The following is a 13,339-nucleotide window of genomic DNA, read 5'->3' as shown; positions in this document are numbered from 1 at the left end:
TGCATTCCCCAAAGTGTTTTGTTTGTTTTTTGTGAAAAAAGGGGGAAGATTGAAAAACAATCCCCCCACCTCTAGGTGGGTCAATGGTGAGTTGTAGCCATGGCATAGGCCCTGCTCCCCTCCCCAAAATCCAGAAAGAAGTGGTCACCTTGTTTCTGATTTTGATCCATCCACTCCACCTCACCCTCCTCTCCCATCACCACCCCCCCCCCCTCCTCCGCCATTTTGAAACGGCACATTTTCCATGGCGGAGGTATATTATCCCTCATTAAGCCTCCATGAGCCCATCTGCAGCTCTCTCATCTGCAGCTCTCCCTACTGCTGCTGCTGGGTCATTTGGCTCTTTAAAGAACGCAACAATAAACTGCTGTGTGTGCGTGTGTGTGTGTCTGTGTGTGTGTGTGTACGCGTGTGTGTGTATGTGTTTGTGTGTGTGTGTGCGTGCGTGTGTGCGTGCGTGTGTGCGTATGTGTGCACACAGGGGTGTGTGTATGTGCGTGTGTGTTTGCGTGCGTGCGTGCGTGTGTGCGTGTGCGCGTACGTGCGTGCCTATGTGTGTACACAGGGGTGTGTGTCTGTATGGGTGTGCATCTGTGTGCGTGTGCGTGTGTGTGCGCATGCGTCTGTGTGCGCGAGTGTGCTGTATGTGTGTGCTCACACACTAAAAAGGCCCTTATGGCTTTCACACATTATAAAAAATGCTGCTCATCCCATTTTTCTGTTCACACCCTACTGCTGGTACACCCTCACTGACCTTTCTGCAGATGTCAAACAAAAAAAGGCATGAAGCCAGGGAAGAGAAGAGGCAGGAGGATCATCAGGCGGCGGGCAGGCAGGCACTACTCATCCTGTCCCAGTTTCGCAGTTTTCTCAGATGTCATGTGACAGGGCGAAGGGACGAGGTGAGCACCGAGCACACACACACACACACACACACACACACACACACACACACACACACACACACACACACACACACACACACACACACACACACACACACACACACACACACACACACACACACACACACACACACACACACACACACACACCTCGTACAGTGTGTATCTCCAGGTCATATATGCACCTGCCAGGATGCTGCACTGGAGCAACAGACGGACAGGTGTGATATGACGCGTATGGCTTGTTGTTGTTTTTTTTCTTTTTTTTTTTTCTCTTACGGTTCCCGATCAAGGGCTAGAAAACATTTCCTTGCGGGAAATCATGTGTGGGGTTTTTTTTGTTGGTGTCTCGTAATTTTCGTAGACATCTGTTTGTTCTAGTTTAGTCAGAGGACAGGCAGCAGCAATAATTCTTCAGGTAATGTTAAGATGACATGTGCACGCACGCACGCACACACACACACACACACACACACACACACACACACACACACACACACATACACACACACACACACACACACCTCTTATATCAAAACCATTATTCAATTCCTCTTGATAATTGACAATTGAATAATGTTACACAATCATTGCCCTGTTGTTACACCCTTCACCGTCCTAATGCAATTTCTTGATGCTTTGCACCACATGTGGCCGGTGTTGTGTGTCAATACAAGCTACGTACCTGTCGAGTTCAACTACCTGACTATTACAACCAGGGCTCTAAATTAACTTTTTCCACCACCAGCCAATTTGGCTAGTGGACATTTTTTCTTACCAGCCAAACAGAAGTTCAACTAGCCATTTTTTTTCAATCTCGCCAAAATAAACTATGTGTTAGGCTAGTTATTTTTTTTAATTATGGTAATTTTGTTCAACAATTACACTATATACACTATATATAGGCCTGCATACTATAGGCCTATTATAGGCTGTATATTTTTTCATTATTTTTTAACTTGTGCTTTATTTTTAACTTTCATTACTTAGGCCTAATCAATTTGATTAGTTTTTGTTCAATTCCTCTGAAAACAGCTGAATCACATCACACAAGCCACTCACATAACAGACCTTTAACATACAGTAACCAAGCACACAGCCAAACTCTCCAAAACCTCACATACGCACACCCCAAGGAAGGAGAAGTGATGAGAGGAAAAGGAGAGGAGAGAGAGGAGGAGCTCTTCTCTTATCTACCATGCGCAACAAAATGACAAGAAGCCTAGTTTAACTAAAAGTAAATAGTATCACGGGAATCTTCGATTCCTTTGTTACTTCCACAGGTTCGTCGTTGGTTGTTTTTTGTTATTTGTTTTCTTTCCGATGGCGTGGGCTTTCCAACTTAGTTGCGCCAGGACTCGGAACATTTCAGAAGACAACTGAACTGATAGCTACGCTCACACTACTCTGACAGTCAGCTCTCCTCCTCTGCCCTTGTCGCTATTTCGTTCCACAACCACTCCTTTTTTAACGTCACTATTATTACGGTTACAATTACTACAAGCATTCACCAACACACAGAACTTTGCTCTAACCCCCGCCACATTCTCATCACTCGCACAAAACATAGGCATAATCTGCGTTAGTCATGTTATTGAAACGGTCAGGGCCTCGCTGCTTCAAAAAGGCAGCCTGTTACAGCAAGGTTCAGCCTAGTAATAATAGCAGTAGTGACGTTAAAAAAAGGTTGTAGCGAAATCGACGAGAGCATAGGAGGAGAGCTGCCTGTCAGAATAGTGTGAGAGTAGCTGACAGAAGGCTGGTCGTCTGAAATGTTTTCAATGCTGGCGCGCGCAACAGCATGGAGTTGCCGCTTGCTGCACTGGAAAGCGCATGGTGGGAGGCTACGTCGTGACGCTAGTGTCCATGGGTAATGTAGGAAATCTCGCCTTAAGGGCTCTGCATAGTTAACGTGCGCACGTTCGTCATAGCAGCGGTTTACCGTTCATAATTTACTGTACTCGGGCGCTACTGGCCAAATTGGCGGGTAGGTATTTTTTTCTACTAGCCAAAATTAATTTTCACCCGTGTTTGGCGGGTTGGCGTGTGTTAATTTAGAGCCCTGATTACAACACACTGCAGTAGCGCCCCTAGGGGTTAGGGTTGGGGATAAGCCATGGGCATGGACCATGTTATTTTTTTTTTACCAAGTATTTTTTGGGGACTTTTCGCCTTTATTCTTGACAGGACAGTGAAGGACAGATGGAAATGAGTGGGCAGAGAGAGACAGGGAGGGATTGGCAAATGACCCGGGCCGGAATCGAACCCGGGTCGACAGTGTAGTAATGCCTTAGCGTTAGGCCACGGCAGGTCAATGGACCATGTTGACATCCTCTTGGTAGCTCATCTCGACAAAGCAGCCCATTACGACAGAACATTGGCCATTATGCAGTTCTTTGCGCAAGCATAGATAACCTCGAGCCCACTGACACCCACCCAATAAACAGCACCGCTGTTTTGTCCCACAACATGGTGGCTTTGCCGGGAAACTGACATTAGCAGCGAGAGGAGAGGGACTCTTCATTTCCTCTGGAGAAAGCCTTGAGTGTGAGGGCATTTTGACATTTCGCTGCTTCACGTCATAACCCACGTTTCATAAGGCTATCGCTTCATTTACTCACATGGTTTTTATCTCCTCTCTTCTTTGTTTTGTCTGATGGGTTGGTCCTCAGATACAACTGCACTTGACTACATGTATATCCAGTGTGTATACAAAAATCCCACGATAACCAAAACATATAAGAGGTAATCAAAATATTATGGTTATATACTGTTAAAAAAAGATTACAGAATTTAGTTAACGAAAGTGAGTCGGACAAAGCAATGGCGAAATGCATTTACTAACAAATAATTCTTAAAATCAGCACATCCAAGGCTACCATTGCGTGGTGATTTTACACTTTTCTGAGTGCTTACAGGATGCTTGCTTGGGTATTCAACGGCTGACATTGAAATTCTAAATTCTCTGCTCCGGAGTTCTATGAATGTAATTACAACACTAGCTGTATGATATTGCATTGATGAAACCACACTGGTGTTGTAATTACATTCATACAACTCAGTGAGTGTTACTGAGGCTGGGCTTTTTGCAGTGTCTAGAGTTGTATGAAGTATAAGTAATTTTATAAATGTAATTACAGCGCTAGCAATATGATATTGCAAAGTTGAAAGCATATAATTTCATACCACGGGTGTTGTAATTACATCTGTAAGAGTACCTCTACTTCTACTTCATGCAACTCTGCTCAGCTCTGCCCCTCTGTGGTTGCTCTGCAGAACGGGCTGAGTTCCATCCATTTCCATAGTATTTAGCCCTTGTTGTCCAGAGAGAGAGGGAGAGAGAGAGAGAGAGAGAGAGAGAGAGAGAGAGAGAGAGAGAGAGAGAGAGGTGCCAAGGGATGGAAACCATGGCAGCCTGGAGGGATTACAGTTTGAGAGCACACCGGGTACAGGACGCCTGTTTTTAAATGCTTCACCAGCACATCTTAATTTTACCACCCTGTAATGGTCTGGGACAGATTACTGCACGGGCCTACCGGGCCCAGGCCCAGGGGCCCAAGAGTCGAGGGGCCCTGAAGCTCTTGCCTCTATGTTCTTTTTCACATTGTGTTAAAATCACACTTTTTTATCAACTGTATTTTCAGATAACACCAGGGACAACAATGGAAGTTTTTTTACAAAAAAATAGACAAATAAATAAATTCATTCATTCTTTCAACATAGGGTCTCCGGCATTTGGCCCGAAACCTTGAATCTTTTTATAGACTAGCAAAACCTACTGAGGGGGGGCTTTATTCTTGTCTGACCCAGGGGCCCATGGAGTCATATTATGTCCCTGGTAACGATGCCATATTCATCCTTTAATAGCATTCTTACGTGCTTATCATCAACCACAGGATGTTTACTCACTACTTACTACTCGCCATTTCACCACCACAAATACAGAAACAAGTAAACAAAACAAGGACAGATAAACACACTGGACTCCACTGGACTGGAATAGACCCACATGCTCACTTTAAATGATTCATCATGCCCTTTCATGACCTTCATTGGCCGTACTCCTCAGTCCGTGGTACAACTCTCCAGTCCTCCCTCCATAAGGGGGGGTCTTCCTGAAATGCATGGCAGGCATCGCAGTGTCATACTGGGGTGACTGCTGCCCTCTTCTGGGAAGGATCAGTCATTGAGGCAAAGGTGAAGTGCAGCATAGCCTACACACAGTGACCCCACACACATTTTGTTGTTTCTGGGCAGGTTTTCATAGCCAATGTACTTGTTTTCAATTCAAAACCACCAATGTTCCTAACATTAATTCTTCTCCATGTAATTTTGTATATTCATATGAAAACCCCACAGACCTGGATAAGGGGGAACAGATCACCGTCAAGAATTCAGATTCCCAGAGGTTCTGTGGCGCATCATGTAGACTAGAGCACCCGTACCGTATAGTACATGGGGACCCTACTTCATCTACCTCTCCATTACTTTTCTGTTACATCTCAACGATCATATCATAACAAAGGCACAAAAAAACCCTGGAAAATGCCTAAAAAAGAATTCAGATTCCCCTTCAGCTGTGTACATTGCCAGATCTTATCTCTGTGGAATCTAAAATAGCATATGGGAGGCTTATAATGTTGATGTTGAATGTGTGTGTGTGTGTGTGTGTGTTATTGTACGTGTGCGCATCTGTATATGGGTGAGTGAGTGAGTGTGTGTGAGAGAGACTGTGTGTGTGTGTGTGTGTGTGTGTATTTGTGTGTGTACGTGTGTGTAATGCAATGTAATGTAATGGTTGTGGATGGGGAAAGCTTTTTAATAGTGAGGGTGAGCGTGGCGCCACACACACTGCGCGGTGTGCGCTTGGCTCATCACCACAGCTCGCCTTGGGCACAGGAAGCATGCGGTGGAGTACGCCACTCCGTTTGCATTTCTAATGTCAGAGCGTACAGCGCGCCGGTCGCCCGCCGGTGACTACTCCATGCTTTACCCGTTTTCTTGCTTTTCTTGCTTTATTTATTTATTTATTATTATTATTATTTTATTTTCGGTTATTCTTTTTTTACCCCCTTCCATCTAATCTCCTGTTCCCAAATTAATTACTTAATTAGCATAGTGAATTAGCAAGCGATTATGATGCATGGAAAAGTTCCAGCGACACCCGACGCTAGTCTGGTGCTAGGCCCCCCTCACGCGGGCAACAGTCCCCTACACACACACGCACACGCACACGCACACGCACACACACACACACACACACACACACACACACACACACACACACACACACACACACACACACACAAACATGTGCACAGAGAAGTGACTCCCCCCGCACACACACACACACACACACACACACACACACACACACACACACACACACCACAAACAAATACCCAGATTGAGGAAAAAAGTCGGTGCGAAGCTGTGTGGCTGCAAGGCTCGAAGCCAACAAATTAGGGAGCCTGTAATAAAAAAAAATCAAGCATTTTAATAAACAGCCATGCCAAAGTGCAAGTGATACCACTCCCTCTGTGCGAGACAGAGAAAGCCTACTGTATTAATTCATTAAAACGAGTATAATTGTGGCCAATGAATTAATTTGTCTCCCTAGTGTGAAACCCAGATGCAGGCTTTAGCTGTAGGTATTCACAGCACCACCGCTCTGCCCCCAATTGATTTTGAAGACCCTCCACATACTAGCTGAAGTGAATGAAAATCATCAGAGGTGAATATTCTAATAATGGACAGGGCTCAATTTTTCAGTTTCCTTTGTTACGTCCTCCAAGGAGGATATGTTTTCGGTTGCGTTGGTTTGTTTGTCTGTCTGTCTGTTTGTTTGTTAGCAAGATAACTCTGAAAGTCATGAACGGATTTGGATGAAACTGGAGTTGTTGTGGAGTAGTGGAGTTGTTGGAAATGACCAAAGGAACAAGTGATTAAATTTGGGTGCTGATCCAGATCACTCATTTAAAGGGGTATGCCACTATTTTGGGGCTTAATACAGTTGAAATCATTGGCTGGGGTTTATAAAGGTGGTAAAGTGTCTTATTTTTCATGTTAAGCGTTGTCTTGCTTTAAGACAAGTTAAAAGAGGGAATATGTCGCTAAGCTAGTGAAAGTCAATGGATCCGTGTAGCATTGTAGCATGCTACACAGATCCATTGACTTTCACTAGCTTAGCGACATGCTCCCTCTTTTAACTTGTCTTAAAGCAAGACAACGGCTTACATGAAAAATAAGACACTTTACCACCTTTATAAACCCTGGCCAACGATTTTAACTGTATTAAGCCCCAAAATGGGGCACCTAAGTCACGCCCTCTACTTCCTGGTTCATGGGGCAGGGGGAGTCAAAAAATAATTATTGGGCTTGAAAATTAGTGTTTTTTTTATACCAATCCCAACCTTGGACCACCACCTATGCACCACAAATCCAAAAATCACCCATTTTCAAGCCCAGTAATCATTTTCTGACTACCCCTGCCCCATGAACCAGGAAGTAGAGGGCGTGACTTAGGTGCCCCATAGTGGCATACCCATAGAGGTAGAAAATAACACTAGAGAGGACACAGCAATTTGCGACAGCACTGGGAAATGGCAGCTGGAGCTTCCCAACTTCCGTAGGTAGTGTAGGTACTTTCAGGCAATGCAAGTCAATGGAGAACACGCCCACCCCTGTCAAGAAATTAACTAAAAGTGTGTAAATATAAAGTAACACTTTAATCAAAGACCAGATTTGAAATGTCAGGCTACATATCTACTGAAATCATATGAGTCAATAAAATACATTTAAAAATCAAATAATATATTTTATGAACATAGTTAGCAACACACTTCAACTATTGTCCTTGTATAGTGTGTTGATGGACATTTTCACATGATTAAGCCATTTTTGACAGAGGTGAGCCTCGTTCTCCGTTACTTTCCATTTCTCTGATCTACCTCCAGATAATGGCCGCTACAGATTGCCGTAAAAGGGGGGGCGGGGTCCTGTGTTATTTTCTACCTCTATGGGCATACCCCTTTAAAGATTTTTCACCATTGCTAGACTTGAAATCTATACGCCCCTAGTGACCGCAAATTGAATTGCGGGACAGGGCGAATTTTGACATTCCAGTTTCTAATTCCACAAAAAGGTGGAAAGACTTAAAATAATAAAAAATAAGGTTGTAACATAGTCAAATGTTCTATCAAACAGCTTCCGTGGCGGAGGTCTGCACTCTGAGTGCATTTCTAGTTTCAGACATCTTTTTTGACATATTTTACCTGGCATGCTTCGACGGTCCATCTTCATCAGAGGGTCGCATGGATGTTGATGTGTGACGTGCTTTAAAACAAAACAAAGGAAACTTTAAGAATTGATTGAACCATTAGACGTAATGAACGTCATACATCTACAAGACAGGGCTGCTGAAAGCCATTGTGGGCCCCCTGAAAGACAACAATCTTGGGCCCCTTTTAAACCAGATCACAGTCCAATGTGGGCCTCCCCAGATTATCTGAATGTACCCTCCTTAATAGCAACCTGTAACTGGACACTGTTTATGTGACCATTAAAGGCACACTGCGTAGCATTTCCAAGGTAACTAACTACCATATCAAGCTAACCAATGCATGTTTCATGCCTTCATCGATTCATGATTAATTAATTGGTGAATGTTGACCACTTTCTGTGAGCCAACAACCACACTTGCAAAATCTACTGTCAACCAGAATCTCAATAGTGAAATCGCAAAATTACCTGACATCCACATTTGAATGTGAATTTTTCAGAAAAATACTGGGGGTGGGGGTTGTTCCGTCCTCAGACAAAGCTGTCAGCTGCCCTAGCCATGTATGCTCTGGACCACCTGCATTGTCTTTATATACTACCCTTAACTCAGTGGTGTAGTCTACTTTTTTGTGGTGGGTATACTGTATATTTGAGCATTTTTTGAAGTGGGTATACTGTATATATTTGTGCTATTCAAAACAATGGATCAATCAATTTTAAGTGGATATACTGAAATCCCTGAAATTTAGAAGTGGGTATACTCCGTATACCCGCGTTCTACGTAGACTACACCACTGTCTTAACTGCACACTTAGTGGGTCCCGGCTGCGAAACATATTCGCTACGTTTACATGAGACATTTAATTCGGAATTAACACGCTTTAATTCTCAATAAAGCTTAATTCTGCTTTGAAAATGCCACGTAAACACCTCTTAATTCCGAATTAAATGAAAGATCAAAGCAAACTCGACAGAACTATTTAATTCTGAATTATTAATTCGGAATTAAAAACATCATGAAAACGTAGACAATGTTTCTTTAGAGATTAACATATTTGCATGTCTTGGTTCACAAAACTGTGCTGTGAAGTTTGTCAGATGTGCGTTTGTGGTGCGGTGGTGGCTTGATGGGGCTTGGTGGTGGCAACTAGAAGGTTGCAGGTTCGAGCCCTGCTCTGCCTGAACCCATCGATGTGTCCTTGAGCAATAATACTTAACCCAAATTGCTTTTGGTGACAGGGCGGTACCCTGCATGGAAGCCACTGCCACTAGTGTGTGAATGTGAGTGTGAATGGGTGAATGTGAAGCATGCAATGTAAAGCACTTTGAGTGCTCGAAGGAGTGGAAAGGCGCTGTATGAATGCAGTCCATTTACTATTTATACACTAGAAACTGTTTATCTGATCTTTGGGCAGCATAACGGTGATGAGAAACCACCGTACTGAAAGTGACTGCATTCACTGAGCACAGCCCAATATCACGAGGCCCCTGGTGTCAGATACGTTCATGATGGGGACATCATAGCAACAGCCTCCTCCTCATCATTGCCATGACAGCAAGGGCCCCTCACGAGTGTCCCAGTGGCCCTTAGCTGACATGCCTCTCCGGTCCCACTAACGTGCCTCGCAAGGACCCCACTTAAGTGCTCCATCCCCAAACACCCACCCACCCACTCACTCCCGTACGTCCGCCCCTGCACCACCCCCACAAGCACCCCTCCATTAAGTTCGGCCCCTTTGCTTCCGAGAGTAATTAGTCTAATTAGAGCTGTCTGCGGAGACCGCGGCGATGGTGACTCTCAGAGGATGTAGCCGGGCCTCGGAGTGGTGACGCTAGCATGCCTGCGTGCCTGGATGCCTGGGAGAGCCGCCCATCACCCATGTGATTGACAGTTCAGAGCTTTAGCTGCGACTGGATCTTTAGCTATGCGGGAACCACTAGGGAACACCACTCGCTCAGCAATAGCCCCCATGGGAACAGTGTGAAGCCGTGCGATGCAATGAAGCTGTGCAGTGTCTGTGAGAATGTTTATGCAGCCTCCGCTTCCTATGATGTGTTCGCTGTTTTGAGACCATGTTTATGGTGAAACTGCATGTTTACGAGAAAATTGACTGGATCTTTACAGATGACAAGTCCAGGCTATGATTTACACTATACAACATTCCACTATATGACCTACAAAGGCAAAGTGCAGTAACAATATTTTGTCAAAATTGAGTTTAGACTGAAAATGGTCTTCAATGGTCCTTCTTTATCTTGTGACAAATGAAATGTCCAACTCTCTTTTCCTCCTCGTAAATATAAAATAAATATTTTATATCTGTATTGGCCATGATATAAACATAGCTGCTGACCTGGCAATACATGTAATCAATCAATCAATCAATCAATCAATCAATCAATCAATCAATCAATCAATCAATCAATCAATCAATCAATCAATCAATCAATCAATCAATCAATCATTCAATCAGCATCATCATCTTCTTCTTCTTGTTCTTCTTCTTGTTCTTACATTACATCACATTACATTGCATTTGGCAGATTCTTTTTAACCAAAGCGAATTACAATCGAGAACATAATCATAGTTTAAGTACATCAAAGTAGATTAGCACAGGGTTAAGTAGAGTACACACACACACACACACACACACACACACACACACACACACACACACACACACACACACACACACACACACACACACACACACACACACACACAGACAGACAGACAGACAGACAGACAGACAGACAGACAGACAGACAGACAGACAGACAGACAGACAGACAGACAGACAGACAGACAGACAGACAGACAGACACACACACACACACACACACACACATATACAATACATCATGCTATAGAGTGTGGCCTGGGACTGGTGCAGCTAAAGCATTAGTGTAGTTGCCTAGTCAAAAAAGAGAGCATGTTACTTGCTTCTTCTTCTTCTTCTTCTTCTTCTTCTTCTTCTTCTTCTTGTTCTTCTTCTTCTTCAACAGTCTCCGATACATGACGCATTCAAAACAAATCCACCGCTTTGTTACCAAGACAAAAAGCTATTACTTTTAAACAACCTTGCCTTACTTCCCTCTATATTTTACAGCAATCATTTGCCCGAAGGAGCACGGGTGCATTGCGAAAAGCTGAAACGCCGTGCACAGATGCAGCCATCAGTGCCGCCCTATTCTATATACACGTCAGTCACTCATTTTTTTGTTTTGTTTCACGGCCGATTTGCATTTATGTCAGCGAGGCATTTGAGCGTCATTGCGATGGTTAACAGCTCTGGAAATATTAAACAGCCTGGCCTGATGAGAACACATCAGAAATCACTGGGAGCAATCTGCTTGCTGTCATGCCGTGCTGGAAATCGACAGTCTGTTTGGGTCTAATTTGAAACCCATCTATTTCAGTAAACTGTGTTTTCAATACGAAATTGAAAATATATTGCATTTTTAAGGGGGTGGGGGTGAGGGGGAGGTGTAGTGTCTCGTGAAAAAGGGAGGGAGCAAATTGCCGAAACTACAAACATTTTTCGCCTGTCAAGAATGTCACAGCTGGACCCCATCCCTTTTTGTCGATTAAATAACGAAGAGATTGGGCTAATTAAAATACATTTCTCTTTTAATATTGGCGTGTTTGAAGAGCGAGAGGGGAGAGGAGAGGAGGGGAGGGGAGAGGGAGGTGGGGGGGGTGTAATCAGCTTCCTGACAGAATGCGTTGCTGGTGGACTACTGCTCTCTCCTATCATGATGGTGGCAAGGGTTAAAACAGCCCGACGTGAGGGAGAGATGTGGGGTTGACAGGGTGATCTGTTCTGAGACAGATGACAACATGGGCTCCAATAAATGGACTGCTAAACCAGGCGGTCTGCAGTGTGTAATTTTTATATATTTAAGGTTTTATTTTGTCTTGGCGTGCAATAAAAAGCTGTTTTATATCTTGCCCCGCAGGAACCGTGAAAACGGAGAGAATTGCTTCCCCAAAACCCCTTGCTGCTGGATGTGTCCATGGCAAGAAACAGGCAGGTAAAGTATTCTGCAAGGTTTCTCTGTTTGCTTTACATGGAAGGCTGAGACCGCCTGCTGTATCGGATTGCTGGATGGCTGTGGGAGTCTGTATAGGCAGCCTGATGTGCAGGAGTTTGCGGCCAAAGTCTGGGTTAAGAGGTTCCCCAGCTTGTTTTAGAAACTCTAAAACATCTCCTAGTGGTGGGTTAATCCGGTGTACAGTATTTCTCTCTCTCTCTCTCTCTCTCTCTCTCTGTGTGTGTGTGTGTGTGTGTGTGTGTGTGTGTGTGTGTGTGTGTGTGTGTGTGTGTGTGTGTGTGTGTGTGGTATGCGAGTGTGTTAATTCTGTCTCTCACTCTCTCTCGTCGTGTGTGTGTGTGTGTGTGTGTGTGTGTGTGTGTGTGTGTGTGTGTGTGTGTGTGTGTGTGTGTGTGTGTGTGTGTGTGCTCGTGTGTGTTTAGGTGCATTCAAATGATGTCTCATTTAATCTGCGTCTGAGACTCCCAGAAAGGAGGGGGAGCTGTGTTTGTCTGTGCTGCTGCGATTCTTGGCGTGTGAGACAACCCCAGGAAACAGTCATGACCATGCGACCCTTCAGGCAGCCAAGCACTGAGAGATTTTTGGGATGGGGCGGCCTTGAGGTGCACGTGTTGGAGTCACATGGGTGGAGCCTGGGGCGGGGAGACCAATGACGAGAACCGTTCATGTTCACCTTTGGTGTTCGACTCAGCTTGTTCTCTGGACGGAGGCCTCAGACAAAAGAATGCCGAAACATATGGGCGCAATCAAATCAACATGCAAGTGACAGAGCGCGCAAATTAAAAAATAATAAAAATCCTGTCTCCACTCTAAAGGACTATTCATTACATTACACTTAGCTGACGCTTTCATTTATTCAAAGCGATTTACAGTTATTATTTTTCAGGGTATTGGTTACACTGGAGCAATGTGGGGTTAGGTGCCTTGCTCAAGGGCACTTCAGCCATGGATGGTGATGTAGGGAGAGGTCAGGGGGGGATTCGAAATTGCAACCCCTAGATTGAAAGACTAACTCTCTAACCACTAGGCCACGGCTGCCCCATTCATTCATTAGGCTTAACCCTAGGACATATATGAAGCAAGCCAATTTCCAAAG

At 44.3% G+C, this 13,339-nt stretch overlaps 1 long non-coding RNA gene across 1 annotated transcript; it reads left to right on the top strand.

Moving 5' to 3' along the window:
* Positions 1 to 727: 727 nt before the first annotated feature.
* On the top strand, positions 728 to 12,988 carry LOC134455652 (uncharacterized). Its single transcript, XR_010036138.1, has 3 exons — positions 728 to 902; positions 12,148 to 12,222; positions 12,666 to 12,988. It is a non-coding gene; the product is annotated as an uncharacterized LOC134455652 (long non-coding RNA).
* Positions 12,989 to 13,339: the final 351 nt, after the last annotated feature.

This window comes from Engraulis encrasicolus, chromosome 9, assembly GCF_034702125.1.
Source record: "Engraulis encrasicolus isolate BLACKSEA-1 chromosome 9, IST_EnEncr_1.0, whole genome shotgun sequence".
Taxonomy (NCBI): Eukaryota; Metazoa; Chordata; class Actinopteri; order Clupeiformes; family Engraulidae; genus Engraulis; species Engraulis encrasicolus.
The sequence above is the reverse complement of the archived record's forward strand: the minus strand, read 5'-3'. Positions and strand labels throughout refer to the sequence as shown.